A 13,454-nucleotide genomic window follows, 5' to 3' on the forward strand; every position below is an offset into this window, starting at 1 on the left:
GGGGGGGGGGAGGAGTGCTGTGTGTAGTAATGAATAAACTGGCAGATCTAGTTTTTCTATAAATCTGAAATTTTTTTTAAATCTTTTTGGGGGTGGGGCTTTTTTTTGTCTTTTTTGGAACTGGGGGGTCGAACCCAGGGCTTTGCGAATGCAAAGCAGACGCTTTGCCACTGAGTTACATCCCAGCCCTATAAATCTGAAATTTTTTTGTTTTTTATTAGTTGCTCAAAACATTACAATGATCTTGACATATCATACATTTGATTCAAGTGAGGTATGAATTCTTTTTTCCACGTGTACAGATTGCAGTATCACATTGATTTTACAGCCACGTTTATACATACAGCCGTATTAGTGTCTATTGTATTCTGCTACCCTTCCTATTCCCCCCTCCCCTCCCTCCCCATCCCATCACCTCTCTCTACCCACCCTACTCACTCTGACACTTTTCTCTCTTTTTTTTCTTCCTCACACCAACTAATATGTAATTTGTAATTTGTTTCCTTAGAGTTCATTGGTTGCCACAGAAATGGCATCAAAATGCAGTACATGTAAAGTGAAGAAATGCACCACTCCTGCTAAAGAAGAAAAAATCATCACATCCAATACAAACTCAAACCCCTTTAATAATTAATGAGAGCAAGTACACCCAGAATACTGCCCAAACATGTATTCCAGGGGTTTCACTAATTCATTTTAAGGTACAGAACACCAACCAAAGAAAACAAGTGCCCTGCTCTGCCCTGCCCTCCTCGCCAGGTTCCATCACACTCTGCTACAGCTGTGTCCCAGAGGGATGGAGCTCACAAACACATGCCCTTCTTCCCTCTCCAAGTCTAGTTTTCATTTTTTTCTGATTTATTACATTCTCATACTGGCATATTTATAAAACAATAAGACCCTCCCCACCTCATGCAACAGATACAAGTTCTTTTGTGAGTTGGGTTCACTATCTCTACTGGGTAATGGTAGACATACAGGATATTAGAGATTTTATATCAACCAAAGGAGTGAGAGTCTTAAAAAGTGTGGTGCACAACTGTAATCCCAGATACTTGAGACTGAGGCAGGAGGATTATGAGTTCAAGGCCAGCCTGGACAACTTAGGAAGACTGTCTCAAAATAAAAAAGAAAAGGGCCGGAACTGTAGCTCAGTTGTGCAGTGCTTCTGAGTTCGATTCCAAGTGTGAGGGGTGAGGAGGGTGGAGGGTGTGATGATGGTGAAGGTAGTGGTTGGGTTTCTACTGAATTAGAGACAGATGATATTTTTGATTCCAGTAAGACCCAAAAGGAAAGAAGCAGGCTTGAAATCACTTCAGACCCTGCAAAGCCCCAAATTAGGGGTTATGTTAAGGATTCAGCTTGCTCTTTCCACTAACTTTGCTTCTGTGATCCCACTACTATTTACATCTCCTGTTCACTAACATGGATCTATAGGGTCTGCTTCCCACTTTTGCTGCCCCAACACTCTGGCCTCCTTTCAGGAGCTGCTGAAATGGTAATGCATAGGCTACAAACCAACTCCTAATAGAGTCAGGCCAAGCAAAAGGCCATTTGCCTTGGTATGACTGCCCTCCCTGCTACAATGTCACTTGAGATATTCCTGGCTTAGGTGAAAAGTGTGGATATTTGATTAATCCATTCAACATCCTACATATTTCACAACACTGCAGGTTCTTGGGATCTGACACAAAGACACTTGCTTTCATGGTTCACAGGGACAATAAAAAATAAAAACAACAGGGGCTGGGGTTGTGGCTCACTAGTAGAGCGCTCGCCTAGCACACAGGAGGCCCTGGGTTTGATCCTCAGCACCACATAAAAAAAATAAATAAAGTTATAAAGAAAAAAAAAAAAAAAAAACCTACCTGGGCTGAGGTTGTAAACTTAGGGGTAGAGCGCTTGCCTAGCATGGGTGAGGCACTGGGTTCAATCCTGAGCACCACATACAAAATTATAAAGTTATAAAAAACATATATAAAAACCTCACCCACCTACTTCTTGGAAGTGTTAAAAAACAACAAAAAACATGTGATATATTAGTACGTGGTAGTGCAATGAAAAAAGGAGAAAAGGGACAGATGGGATAGGGCATTTTAACGTCTTCTATTCCTTGTGACTTTTACTAGTAAGATTCTGTGGTTTCTAATCTCTCTTCAATTCTTCCATATTATGCATTAAACCTAGTGAACAAACTTTCTCCCTTAGAATATCTTATTCATACACAAAATTACTCTAAAGCTGGCTTCCAAGGTATGTATCTGTTTTGAACACTGGGGGCTTGTGGCTTACTTAAAACCACAGCTTCCATTCTATAATAGCGAGCTATACTATGATCTTTAAAGCTAATGAAAAAGGACTGAATTTTTACCTCAGAGAAGTTACAGATAACACAATGCAGCTATAAGAGAAATGCAAATTAAAACTATACTGAGATTTCGTCTCACTCCAGTCAGAATGGCAATTATCAAGAATACAAGGCCAGGGCTGGGGTTGTGGCTCAGTACTGGTAGAGTGCTTGCCTAGCACATGTGAAGCAGTGGGTTCTAGCCTCAGCACTGCATAATAAACAAACAAACAAATAAATAATGGTATGTGTCCATCTACAATTAAAAAAAAAAATACAAGGATGGGCATGGTGATACACACAGGAAGATCATGAGTTCATAGCCAGCCTCAGCAAAAGTGAGGCACTAATCAACTCAGTGAGACCCTGTCTCTAATTAAAATACAAAATAAGGCTGGGATGTGGCTCAGTGGTCGTGTGCCACCCAAGTTCAATCCCCAGTACCTGCTCCCAACAAGAATACAAGTAACAATAAATGTTGGTAACAATGTGGGAAAAAGGTATAGTCATACATTGCTGGTGGGACTGCAAATTGGTGCAACCACTCTGGAAAGCAGTCTGGAAATCCCTCAGAAAACTTGGAATGTAACCACTGTTTGACCCATTTTCCCACTTCTTGGTATATACACAAAGGACTTAAAATATACATTATGGAATACTGCTCGGCCAGAAAGAATATCGAAATTATGGAATTTGCCAGCAAATGGATGGAACTGGAGACTATCATGCTAACCCTCAGACAGGCTCCCTTTATTTTATTTTATTTATCTATTCATCTATCTATCTATCTATCTATCTATCTATCTATCTATCTATCTATCTATTTATTTATTATGTGGTACAAGGATAGAACCCACTGGCTTACATGTGCTAGGCAAGCACTCTACCACTGTCAGTGCATGGAAGAAACTGGAGTAATAAGCCAATCTCAAAAAAAAAAAAAAAAAAAAAAAAACCAAACCAACAAACAAAAAAACCAAAGGGGGTTGAGGATATAACTCAAGTTGTTGGTGGTACTGGGAATTGGATCCTCCATGATATGTGAATACTAACTCTCAATAAAGGGGGGTGGGGTAAAATTCCCAGCCTTGTATTCTTGATAATTGCCTTTCTGACTGGAGTTTGATGAAATCTCAAGTGTAGTTTTAATTTGCATTTCTCTTATAGCTGCACTGTCTTATATGTAACTTCCTTGAGGTAAATAAATTCATTTCTTTTTCATTGTTAGACAAATGGAAATGAAGGGAAGGGAGGGGGAATGGAAATAAGACAGTAGAATGAACTGGACTTAACTTTCCTATGTTCTTATATGAATACACGACAAGTGTAACTCCACATCATGTACTATTGGAGTCTGTAAACAAGTCAAAATAACACCTGGAATTTTGCCAGGGGAATGTTAGAGTTCGTAAACAAGTCGGGATGGTGCCTGGCAAAATGCCAGAGGGAGTGGTTTGAGAAGTAACAAAAGCGAGCCATTAAGTGTGGAGATTCCTTATTGGTTGACTGATGTGTCTAGTTTATGCTAATTAGATAAGCTGTGTGGAATGTATAAATACTGCTCCTGTCCTGCAATAAACGGCTCCCTCTCCTTCTGTATCAACGGACACAAGTTATTCGTCACCCCCCGGTTATTTTGCTGCAGCCAGCCGGACTGCGGCAATGTACAACCGCAAAAATGGGAAATTATACTCTATGTATTATGATACATCAAAATACATCCTAGTCATGTACAACTTTAAAAAAATGCAATGCAGCTGAGAAAAATCGATCCTATACTACAACTTTGGCGATTTACATGCTTTTCGTATTTTGCCTAGATATTGATTATTCTGCAGAGACAAGGTTGAGCCAATCATCCTGACTCCACCCCTCAGACAGGTTTCAACACTGTTACACAGCCAGAAGAAGTTATTCTTCTAGGAAATTTGATTATTAAGGAATCTCCTATAGGTGGAATCACAGTCTTTGTCCATCTGTGCCTGGCTACTTTCACTTAAATAAAGAATTGAAGGTTGAACTGTATTGTAGCAGGTTTCAGAATTTCCTTCCTGGACTGGGAGGTAGAGGGCTTGCCTAGTCTTTGTTAGGCCTTAGGTTTGAACCCCAGCACTGCAAAAAGAGGCATACCCATTTTAACTTAGAGCAAAGACTCTCAATTCCATTCATTTAAGTTAATTTTCCATCACAAATAACTTACAAATAGCTTCAGTATTTAAATTAGGACTTCAATCCCCAGATTTTATAGGACCCAGGTGTAGCCTAGTTAACTGGGTCTTCATAAACCAGACTACCATTCTCTCCATCCCCAGACTCTGGTACTCTGCAATAAGATAGCTGAGAAACAGGCATAAAAAAAACTATTTAGCTAACCAAGTCCAGGATAGTATGCAACTTGACTAGTATGTTTTTCTTCTTAGAAGACTGTAAAGCTTCTGACTTCAGATGAGACCTATACAAAGAAGTAGTGTACAGAACCACACACCTGGCAGCATTTGAAATACCTTAAAAAATACTGCTGTCTGGGCCCCTTCCCACAGAGATTCCAATATAAAGGGTCCTCAGCAGGAACCCAGGTGTCAGAATTTTTTCAAAAGTTCCCCCTTTTAAAATGTGATTCTAAACATTTAAGACATGCTTTTAAACCACTGGTGTGATCTAGAAATGGAAGACCCACACCAAGACACATCAAGAGTCTCTGAGTTTTCACGAATACAACGTAGCAATTTTCCTATAATCTGAAGTTTAACATCTCTGTATTAAGTAAAACAACAACAACAACAAAAATGCCAAAGTGGAATGTTCTCCTTCCCTGCACCTGTAATTATATGGATGTGTAGTTCACAATGGAGGAGTAAGACTGGCTGATTTCCTCTGCAGCTAAGTGGCATATGCCCTTATGTGGGGCAGGTGCCCTGGGTCACTGTTGATTTCCTCTCCAATCTAAAAGCCAAGGGGATAAGAAGAGGAATGATGTACGGATTTTTGCTGCCAGCACTGAACATAACTGAAATTTGGCTATACTACCATACCATGGGGGATGGGGGGTGGGGATGGGGGGGTCAGGAAGCAGATGACATAGAAAAAACTGGCCCAGAAATCCAGGGCTAATCCCTTCCCCACTTTCCCACTGTTTTTGCACAAGTCTTCTCAAAATACTACAGGCAGTCAACAACCTAGGACAGGCTTGTGTTTCCAAAGGTTCACGGAGCCAATTTTTGAGACTTTTCTGCTGAGTTCCCAGGGAAGAATGCTGTAATGATGGCTGAGTGCCAGGACTAATCCAAAGTGAACAGAATTGCAAATCCCCTCAGAGCCTGGGGCTCTAGGGCCTGGCTTACCTCCAAGATCTGCCTCCTAGGCATCTGGGGCCCTCTGTGTGAAGTTTTATGTGGCAGTAAAGGATAGTAAAAGGTGGGCAAGCTATCCCAAGATCCATGCCCCAAAAGCCATTCGGAAAGCAAAGAAACATTACACTCTGCTCCAAAAGGGAGGAGATAAAAATCCACCTCAGTTATGTGATCATTTTCCTGTTTCAACACTCACCATTATACTATGTGCCATTTATAATTTCCTAGTCGGCAACCAATTAGAGATTCTGTGAAGGGGGACAGAAGCCCAAGGAACAAACCATATGGCTGCAGCTGATCCTTGATAGAACCTGTCCAGCCCCCAAAAAACCAGTGTGCTGAAGGAAGCTATACCACACCATACTGCAGCCTGGGAGTGCCAGGTGTGTGTGTCTGATGTCTACACAATTACACAGATTATATCCCTGGCACCTCAGGGCACCCAGCACATGGAAGGGGTCCAAGGATTCTAGTCAGGTTCCTCATTACTCTCACAGGTACTTGCTGTGAAATTTTGGCCTTTGAATATGCTAGGCTTCCTATGCTTGGAGTACCCTGTCCTCTACATGGCACCTCACCTGCCTACCACCAAGTCTGGTTACCCAACTTTTACTGGAGCCAGATTTTGTCTTATCACGATCACAGGACCTACTCAATACTAAGATACTCAACACGAAGAAACTAGATGCTTTCTCTCTGTGATCTGGATCATGGCAAGGATATCCTTTCAATCATACTGAAAGTCTTTAATAGATAAAAGTCAAATACTTTTACCAGCAACAAAGAATTAAAATTTGAAAGTATAATCACTGTACCTTCCACACTGTGATACTGTGATCACATTTATTCTCCCTCTTCCAAGTTCATATGTAGTATGGACAACACCATGCAAGTATCTAGCAGGTTGAAAGGTCTCAATAAACATTTAGAGGCCAGATATCTGCGGACCATGCCATAGCTGCTTAAGTAAGCAGGGTGCCAAGAGGACCAACACAAGGTGTAAGGGGGTACCTGAGTACACAAATTCTCCTGATCTTCCAACTACACTGAGCTTCTATAGTACCCCTTCACCAAACAGCAGAGCTTTGAGTTTGAAAATTCAGGGTCACAAAAGAAAATAAACCAACTTGTTCTAAATCCTCTGAAAATCCATTTAACAAAGGTGTGTTGACCGAGACTTCACTATCAACCAACATGTTTGTTTTTCTAAGAACATAACCCCAGTTGCAGCTGCTCCTTCCTCATTTTTTAAAATATTTTTTTTTAGTTGTAGATGTATACAATACCTTTATTTTGTTTATTTTTATGTGGTGCCAGAATTGAACCCAGTGCCTCACGCATGCTCAGCAAGCACTTTACCAGAGTCACCACCCAGCCCTCCTTCCTCATTGTGTGTGTGTGTGGGGGATGGGGGGGAATGAGATATCAAGTCTCTGATAGGGTTGACTAACTTCACCCTAGGAGAACCAGCCAGATCTCTGCAGGCACCTCAACCCAAGGGGGAAAGGGTTGTAATATCTACCTTGTATTTTCATAAGGACTAAAAAAAAAAAAAACGAACAGTCAGCATACTTTCTAGCAGATAAACACATACATAAATTAAATTTTACACACACACACACAAACACACACACACACACACACAGAGAAAAGGTATTCCCCCTACTAAAAACGGGTGATCACAAGATATAGAATAGGAGCAGCCCTCAGCTATATATGTGTCACCATCTTGATAAAAGACAAAGCAAGACAGCCAGGGCAGGTATAATTCTCTTTATAGCACCCTCAAATGTCAGAAGGACTTGGGAGATCTGGGCTTTCTACTGACCAGAGACTGAAACACTTTTCAAGCTGTTCTTTCTGCAGGTCTAAACTTCTTAAGAGCTTTCCTCTTTCTGTCACTAAGAAAACAGAAGATGTACTGCTTCCTAAATAATAAATATTCTACAAAATATATGGAAGACCGAGGACCCCCAATTTGCCTTCACTTAGTTTTTAAATTAAGTGTGTTTGGGAGGGGGTCAGCTTTGATTATTTTTCAAGTCTTTTACTCATCAATGGTTGACATACTCCCAATACTTTTGTCTAATGGACAAGTACAAGGGAGTTTATACTTGCATAGCTAATGGGTCTCTTTCAGAGACCTGCCTTTGCATAGGGCTCCGGTCTAGTAGGGAATGCCACACTTATCCACAAAAGGAATGCAGTTGTGGGCTCTAACTAGGAGAGTCTTGTTTCCTCTGAGGCTAACTCTCACCACAGAAAATGATGGAAGAATAAGAAAGTTAGGTGAAATGTACAGTAGCATACAAGGACATAGCAGCAGGAGTGGGGATGCTGCTAATGCAGCCTGTGTGTGTGTTCACATTTCCAATGTCAGACATTTCTACAATCTCATCTATGAACTGAAATGGAAGTTAAAGGAAGCTCCATTATAACTAACCATGTTCCTAGTTGGGAGTACTACTAAAAGTCACAATATGACGAGCTGCCCAAAACTCAGCAAACAATCACCAGACAGGTGCCTCTGGCCTGTCCTATGTTTGACCCAGTTACTCAAAACCCAATTTGGAATTCATTATTAAGTAATGGCTTGCTCATGGACTCTGGAGAGGACACAAACATGGGTACATGTTCACAAACACAAACACTGTACATACTGCTGGAATATTTGGCCTGGACTTCGGCTAAATCTGTAAAAGACTGTGGTCAACTCAAACGGCTTTCAAGAAAACAACTGTTAACACACTTTCCTTGCACTCTTCATGTAAAAAGCTGTGATCACATCCCTTTTCTTCCCATTCCACCCTGAAAAATAAATGAAAAGAACTCAGCTTCCTTAACACCCGTGGACTAAACCAAAATTATAACACTCTATTTCCAACAACAAAATCAGCTACACAGAAAAATGCAAAATCATATCACTTGTAAAATAATCAATCCAACTCCACCTAAGAACTAAAGAAAGAAAATCGGACACACATGATGAGATCCCCCAAACAGCCCAGGTTAATAATATACTAGGATTCCAGAACTCGATAACTGTAGGCACATTCTGATGTCATCCCTGTAGGTCATATCCTAAACTTTATAGCAACAACCTGCTATATTAATATACAGCCCATCCTCAATTATAGCAGCATCACAATCACTTGCAGAAGTGGACACTTAGGGCGCACACACACTCAGCTATCACATCTGTCTGCCAAGTGGAAGGCATCTTACTTCCAAAAGAGGCAGAGCTTTTTGCATTGGGCAAGAGAGGCTGTTCTGATCAAGTGCTGCCTATTTGTGACCCATGTCTTTTCTTAGGTAAGAGGCCCTATCACTCTGTTACAAGGTGATTGATAAGCAATGAATGGACACAGCACCCCCTCCTACTGTACATTTTAAAAATAATTCTCCCATAATTCAGACTTATGGTTACTGGGAAATTCTGCAACTTTTGTATAAAGTTACCCAATTCTTTTGCAGTGATAAAGGTGCCTAGTCAGCAGAGTAATCAACTAGAGTCTATGGTGGGGGTGGGGGATGGGATGAAAGAGCATGAGGCAGGATCCAGACTTAGTTGCCAAGTTCAGCTAAAGAGCTGGTTCACACAATTTCCAGTTTGTTTTATGATTCTCAGCCTCAGGAAGAACTCTCAAATTTGAACACATTGAGAGGCACATGAAAACAGGAACATACTTCCAAAGTTCTTTTAGTTCCAATGTAAGTGAACTCTGGAGCATAATGTTTCTGCTTCCTCCTCCGTAGAGCAAGGCTTCAAAAAAAATCACCATTACTCTGGGAAACAGGAATTAAAATATAACTCATGTTTTTTGCGTAAGAGCCTTAAAAGGCCTGAATGGGCAGAAAGCAGGTGACTGTTGGAAATAGTTTGTTATAATTTTGGTTTAGTCCACAGGTGTTAGGGAAGCTGTGTGGAAATTCTTTTCATTTGTTTTTCAGGGTGGGATGGGAAGCAGTCATCTGCTTCTGCCCATTCAGGCCTTTTAAGGCTCATAAGCAAAAAACATGAGTTAACTGCTGCTTTAGAAAGAGCCTGCTCTCACTCCTCAGTAAACAATCACTTTGGGAGCTTGTTTAAAAATCCATGTGTGGGGTAGGGGAAGGATCACCGGTTGACAAAATGAAAAGATGTGCACACTAGTCTTGGGAGTATATAGCTTAGTAGTATTTGTCCAGCAGGTGTGAGTATATGAGTTCAATCCCCAGTACCACAAAAGGGAAAGGGAGGAGGGGCAAGCAGCACATATGTCACACACACAAAACCAGAAAACACAAATATAGTTGGTTGAGAGAGAAAAACCACTCCAAAATTACTTATCTGACAAAGAAGTAGTACTCAGAATATATAAAGAACTCCCAAACTCAAGAAAAAAAAACTTTTTAAAGATTTGAAGATAATCAATCGTAGGATCAATAGACACCTGAAAAGATGCTCAATGATTACTTATTAAGAAATGCAAATTAAAACACACTGAGAGGGGCTGGGGATGTGGCTCAAGCAGTAGCGCGCTCACCTGGCATGTGTGCGGTGCTAGGTTCGATCCTCAGCACCACATACAAATAAAGATGTTGTGTCCGCTAAAAACTAAAAAATAAATATTAAAAAATTCTCTCTCTCTTAAAAAAAAAAAAAAAAAACACATTGAGATACCACTGCCTCTCCATCCCCCCACCCCCATCAAATCCCCTACAAAAGAGCCAGTGAAGAACTCATCCACTGCTGATAGGAAAAATGCCGTATACACTCTATAAATGTCTGATAGGTTTTTTTTTTTAATAAAGCTGAAATTCACTTATTCTAATGACCTAGCCATCCCATGTACAGGTCTTCTGTTGCGGGGGAGGGGGACACATATAGCTGGGGCATGGTGGCACACATCTGTAATTCCACCTACTCCAGAGTCTGATAGTAAAATCACCAGTTCAAGGACAGCATGGTCAACTTAGTGAGCCTTGTCTCAAAATAAAAAATAAGGACTAAGGATGTAGCTCAGTGGTAGAGTACTTGACTTCAAACCTCAGTACCACAAGAAAAAGGAAACTGTGTTCCCACAAAGAACATTTTATAGCAGCAGCTTCATTCAAAATCACCAATAACAGCCCCCCTCCCCACCACCACAGGATGGTTTTGAGGGTACTGTTTTGCAGGAGAGGGAGAGAGAGACCTGTAGGTACATTAGGGCAAGTACAGGTATAGGCTGTCGGAACCTTGCATTTACACCTGCTGGAGAAGCTACTCCTAGCTCAGAGGAGGGGAAAGCTGATACCCAGCTATAGTTTAATGTACAGTTAATCTTTTGAGAGAACTCAATTGTACTGATAGAGCAAAGCTGCTCTTTAGAATGCTTTTCATACTAATGTTTCCTGGAGAAACTTGGTCCAATTTTTAAAATGTTAATCAAATCTCAAACTAGTAAAGATATTTGTCTCTGCAACAATGGGGAAGGGACAAGAAATTGAGGCAACAAGGCACCAGATTCAAAACTCCCTACTGGCTTCAATAGCAGGACATCTTCAAGTTCAGAGGGAAAAAGCAGCATTAAACAATTCTGCCTGAGTCTGTAAACTAAGACCCTGTGATTAAAACATAACTGTCATTACAATAAAATACAAAAGAGCTGGACGTGCCTGTAACTCCAGAGACTTGGGAAACTGAGACAGAAGGATGGTAAATTTAAGGCCAGCCTCAGCCACTTAGCAAGACTCTGTCTCAAAATAAAAGGGCTGGGGATGTAGCTCAGTGGTAAAGCGCCCCTGGGTTAGGTCACCAGGTACACACCCCCAACACAAAAAGTGCTATGGATAAAGCCCCCCTGGCACCATAACCTCTATCCCCACACCCAGTTCACAGGATTACTTGCAATCAAAATTCATCTCAGTCTTATGTTCTGTTTTTGATGGAATAATGCATGTGACCTTTAACTGTGATGTTGTAGCCACTACCATGTGAAAAGCCCATGAGCATATAACCACTCCCCAGCTATTTATACTGGGATGTTTCCAGTTTTTCAAGTACGACCATTACAGGGTGAAGAGAAAGATCAATGAGCCTTTGACATCTAATTATATTATGTACCGTGCTCAACAGTCCCACCGTGACAGACACAGGACAAGGCCCTTGACTTAGATGCCAACAAGAATATCTACCACAATAGATTCCACTGGCAATGCTTGAAGTTAATGTCCTTTGGACAATGGAAGCTTTCACTCTGATGTTTGACCATCAAGGGTAGGACTGAAAGAGTTCATAGCAAAGAAATGACCACCCATGCTTCATGGTCATTACTCTCCTCCAGAGGACAAATTCAAAGCATCTCTGATCGCCACCATCTTTAAACCTACCACACAATCCCAACCCATCCTATCCTTTCACAAGTCATCCAGAGAAGACACCCTGCAACACAAAATGCCAGACAACCTCCAGATCCCCAGCCATCTGTTTGTTTGCCCACAAGAACTTACACTGTGCCATCAACTGTAGTCACTAAAGCATTTCCACCTCAGAAAGCTATGCTCCACTCAATACCTTAAGGCTCCTCACAAATGCTAAGAGGCTAATAAGTTAAGCAGTGTCTGGACTCAGCCTTGTGACTGCACTAGGGACACAGCAAGCAGTTAAAACATGCTCTTATTATTTCATTTCTAAAATATATTTCATTTCATACCAAATGAACTCAGCTCTAGAATGGACTTAGCACCTGTACGTGCCCTGGGAAGGCTCTGTACGTAGCTATACATTCTCCAGGCTGCTACTGCCCTGCCACGGAATTTGCTGAGCAGCCAAACCCAGGCTGGCCATAATGCCTGTAGCAGTTGGCAGGCAATATGCTAGGAGCAATTTTCCAAGTGCCAACTTTCCCTGAGTGTCCACATGCTTAGGGAACACTGCTGGACTCAGACCAACAAGCAATTACTGAATGCTTATGAGGCATGAGACTCAATGTGTTTGTATGTTATGTTCCAATCTCATGAGAACCTTGCACATGGTAGGGTCTAGGATCTCAGTTTTACAGCCGAGGAAGGGGAAACTAGAATAAATCAGTTCTCTATCTGAGATCACAGAATCCATAAGATTCAGAATCTACATGACTCCTCACCCTATACTCCCACTCCAAGATCATTTTTGGATCGATCAAGGGCATAACAAACTGGATAGGCAAAACCTTACAACATTTAGTATAGAGAATATATTTGACTTCAGGGTAATGTTCTTCCCTTCAACCACAAAAGGAGGATTCATAAATTCGGGCACATTAAAATTAAGATCTTCTGTACATCAAAAGATATTATTGGGGGGGCCATCAAACTAGGGGAAGATATTTGCTAAATATACAATCCACAATGATCTGGTACTCAGATCCTATAAAGAACTACAAATCAATTCTTTAAAAAAGATATACAATCTGAAAGAAAATAAACAGAAGACTAGTACAGACATTGTAAACACAAACAATGAATAAATACAAGGGATGCTCAGCCAGACTGGTACATGCCTATACTACCACTACGTGGGAGGTTGAGGCAAGAAGATTGCCAGTTCCAGGCCAGCCTGGGCAACTTAGTTGAGACCATGCCCCAATCAATCAATCAATCGGGCTGGGAATGTACCTCAATGGTAAAGCACCCCTGGGTTCAACCTCCAGTACCAGAGTGAGGGAAGAAAGGGAGGAACACTCAGTGTCATTAATCTATAACTCAGGTTACAATGACACTGTGTATGATCAAGACTACAAAAAAATAAGTCC

The sequence above is a fragment of the Marmota marmota genome, unplaced genomic scaffold (assembly GCF_001458135.2).
Source record: "Marmota marmota marmota unplaced genomic scaffold, marMar, whole genome shotgun sequence".
NCBI lineage: Eukaryota > Metazoa > Chordata > Mammalia > Rodentia > Sciuridae > Marmota > Marmota marmota.